We start from the raw sequence: 4,006 nt of genomic DNA, 5'->3' as shown, positions 1-4,006 counted from the left end.
GTTATATTTGATCTGCGCTCACTGTTCATTTTAACAACGTGCGTATCACGGAGACACACACATTTTAATGGGAGCAGTGTTGTTGGTCTCCTTTTTTAGCCAGCGCATCAAAGTCTGGAGTTAGTTTTGTTGTGGCGATTCTAAGGATGGATCTGAGGTGTAGGTCTGTTAACTTGGATCTGTGGCTGGCTTTGTTGATGTTCATGACGCTGAATGTAAAGCCAACATCATCTGCGCTTTTCGCCTTAGATTTGGAAACGCGGCATCATTGAGTGAAGCATAGAAGTCATTTAGTTTCAGAGAGCTGAACTTCTCTTTTAAGGCAGGGTCGATGAGTTCGAGCTGAAGCTCCTCTGGAGCTGTTTCGGGGTCTTGTAACAGAGGAAAGGCCAGTGACTTGTCAATTTTATCGAAATCCAAAAACCGACGGCAGAATTCTCCGTGCAGTGCATCCAGTGACTCACTGTATTTCTTTACTTTTGCTCCGGCCTCTTTCAGCATGGCTAGTGTAGGAAAATGAGTGAATGACTTGTTCAAAATCTGCCTGGAGAATAAAGCCAGCTTGGATTTGAAGGCTTTCACGTTTGTGTGCATGTCATGCACAAACTGCTCCTTCCCCTGCAGTTTCACGTTGAGCTCATTCAAGTGTGAAAATACGTCCGTAGCAAACGCAAAGTCACACATCCAGCTCTTGTTGCTCAGCTCAGGAAATTCCTCAGTCTTCCCCTGCTGCTCCAAAAACCACGCCAATCTCCTCTTTGAGCTCCCACATTCGTTGAAACACTTTGCTCAAACTCAACCAGCGGACACGGGAGTGATAAAGCAGGTCCTGGTGATCCGCATCAGTTTCCTCCAGGAATGCAATGAACTGACGGTGCTGAAGTCCCCGTGCGCGTATGAAGTTGACAAGTTTCACCACAGGATTCACAACATGATTCAGCTGTAACACCGATTTACATAGAGATTCCTGGTGGAGGATGCAGTGGAGGAAAATGACATCCTGGTCAGGGTTTTCATCTTTGACTTTATTCTGGATTCTCCTCAGCAGGCCAACGTTTTTTCCCGTTAAATTCGGAGATCCATCTGTGGTGACGTTAACAAGCTTACTCCAGGGAAGCTTCATATTTTCGATGGCTGCAGACACCCGTTCAAACAAGTCCTCTCCCCGTGTTTGTCCTTTCAGAGACTCCATTGTCAAAAACTCCTCCGTTATTTCAAAGGTTTCGTTGATTCCTCGGATAAAAATAAGGAGCTGAGTAGTGTCTTTGACATCGTTGCTTTCATCCAGTGCTAAAGAATAAAAAGTGAATGACTTTTTGTTTAATATGCTGGTGATATCTTCATCTATTAGTTTGGCAAGTCACTGTCCACCGTGATAAACTGATTTTCTCAAATTTGTCTTTGGTCTCCGGGCACAAAATACCTGCTGTCTCTACCATACATTCTTTTAAAAACTCGCCCTCTGACAGTGGTTTGCTGGCCTTTGCTATTTTGAATGAAAGCATAAAACTGGCCTTGGTACTTGACTCTTGAATGGCAGTTTGACGGTGAAAAAAACTTTGCTGAGCCTTCAAATTAGCTGCCAACTTCTCAGCAGCAGCTTCCCGTTCTTTTGTTGAGAGCTTGCTAGCATAATTAGCGTGCTTTGTGGCAAAGTGACGGCTAATATTATACTCTTTAAAAACCGCCACAGTTTCTTGGCATATCAAGCAAACAGCAGATGATCGATATTCAGTGAAAAAATATTTAGCTGTCCACTCCTTTTTGAACACTCGACATTCTCTGTCCACTTTCATTTTCTTGGGTCCGCTCATCTTCATAGAGGGGCGGTGGGTCACAGGGTAAAGTGCAAACGTGGAGTAATAGGCCTACGCTTCACCTCAAAAAAGGCAATATATCTAGAGTGCGCCATCTAGTGAGGAAACATCAGAATTGCAGGGGAAATAAAACATTAACAAGGTTAATTTATTAATTTTTTTTCAAGTTTGGCGGGCCGGATCAAAATGTGGCCCCCGGGCCGTAGTTTGCCCATGCCTGTTGTAGACTGACAGAGAAGGAGGAAAAGATCCATGAATGCATGTTGTTTTTTTGTTTTTAAGTGAGATCTTGAGTAGAGAGGATGAAAGAAGGAATACACATTTTTTTTTTTTTTTTTTTTTTGAAATGTGTTGACAAAGAAGTTGCTCAGGGGCATTAGATAATGTGTCACATAAAAACATCAGAATCTATGCAGCTTTTAAAAATCTTTTTGTACACATACAAAAATGGAGTACGACTACTCAAACACTACAAGGCTTAATTCGTGTATCTTATAGTCCATGGCAAGATTTCGACCAAGAAAGCAGAATTATGTCTATGCTTTTACTTTAGAAATTGCTTCTTGCAGACATATACCCTGCATCTTTCTCTATGATAGCTTGGATAGGCTCCAGCAACCCCATGGCCCATGAAGATATTCATCCAACATTGCATTTGAAGCCAACTTTAGCTTCTGAATTCAGGCAAGTGAAGTTAAGACTTAGATTTTAGAGTACACAGGATGTGAATCTGGCACAAGTGCCATGACACAAAATGTTATTAGCAATATTGCAAGATCTCTCACACTTAGCTTCTCACATTCAGACACTTATTAATGACAGACTGGTGTTCTATAATAAATATGCTTATCTTAAAAGTAAATTTTAGTGGATAAACCTGATCACTAACCAGTGAGTAAAAAACAAAAAAACCCCAAAAACTTCAAAACACAAATGTCCCAAATGAGATATAAACTGCTATTTCCTGGCTTTTTCCACCGCCACCACGCTAGCATCCTAATGTGGGCTTTATTTACAGTTGTAATCAGGAGTTTTCATTCACTCATTATGGGCATGGATATCATGTCAATTTGATGCTTTTAATGATTTCTTTGAATGTTTCTGTTTCCCAAATAAAATGATTATTCAACATACATGTTACAGCCCCTGGCCTTGGAAGAAGCGAGCCAGCCTTCCTGCATGCAAATTCGAGTGTGGCAACCCACACAGACAATTGGCTGCCTGGGAACCTGTGGTTTGCACCTCCAGGGAAAGTCTATGGGACCAGCTGAGGGATGCCAGACCAATCAGCAACTGATTGGGCACACCTGCGTCTTTAAAAGGCTGAAGAACATTCATCCAGGGGCTGCTGCTTTGTGTTGAGTGTGCAGTCTGCACTGCATGCTTCTGTCTATGAGCCTTGTTTGCAAAACCTTGTCTAAACTGTGAGATTCTCTCAAGTAATATTGGTTGTGCTATGGCCTGTGAAGCAAATTTTGATTTCTAAGCAAGCAAGTTGTTTTCTATTTGGTTGTTTGTTGCTATTATTTTTCAGTTCTCTGAGTTTTTAGTCCACTGTGGAGCCATTTTACATTGGCATTGGACTCAGAGGTTTCTGGCTAAGAGAGAAACCCGTGCTTCAAAGTTAACCCCTTTAAGTGTAATTGAAATGTGGAGGTGCCTACATGGGTGTGCCGAATACCTTTTTGGAGAAAAGGCTGGGTGGAGTCAAACTTCAGATCACTGTACTAGCTGTGTAGCACAGTGGTGGTAGAATCATGCTCTCGGGCTGTTTTGCAGTAGTGCTGATACATTGCAAAAGGTGGATGGAATAATGGAGGACTACCTCCATATTCTTCACTTTCACCTCAACAGCTAGATAGCTGAAACTTGGGTTTCTTACAGGACAGTGATCCCAAACAAATCAAAACTGGTATTGAATGGATACAACAAGATAACATTAAGCTTCTCAAATAGCCTTTCCAAAGCCCCACACTCAACCCTGTGGAAATGTGTGGACTGTGTTTAAAAGCTGGGTCGGTGCCAGGAAACCAACCAGTTGAAATGAACTCTATTTCTCCCAAGAAAAACAGTCAGATATCCAGCCACAAATGTGCCAAAAGCTTGTTGATGGTAACCAAAAGTGGTATGCTTGAGGTACAACTTCTGAGATTTTGATCCACAGTGGATTAGAGAAAAGCCAAAATAAA

General features: G+C 41.9%; 1 pseudogene; it reads right to left on the bottom strand.

Moving 5' to 3' along the window:
• Positions 1–201: 201 nt before the first annotated feature.
• On the bottom strand, positions 202–1,207 carry LOC147306710 (general transcription factor II-I repeat domain-containing protein 2A-like; annotated as a pseudogene).
• Positions 1,208–4,006: the final 2,799 nt, after the last annotated feature.

This window comes from Aulonocara sp. 'chitande type north' Nkhata Bay, linkage group LG19 (genome assembly GCF_057382095.1).
Source record: "Aulonocara sp. 'chitande type north' Nkhata Bay isolate Kocher_YH1m ecotype deep benthic linkage group LG19, A_spYH_male_GT1.1, whole genome shotgun sequence".
In the NCBI taxonomy this organism is placed as follows: Eukaryota; Metazoa; Chordata; class Actinopteri; order Cichliformes; family Cichlidae; genus Aulonocara; species Aulonocara sp. 'chitande type north' Nkhata Bay.
This window is presented reverse-complemented; position numbering and strand designations above follow the sequence as displayed.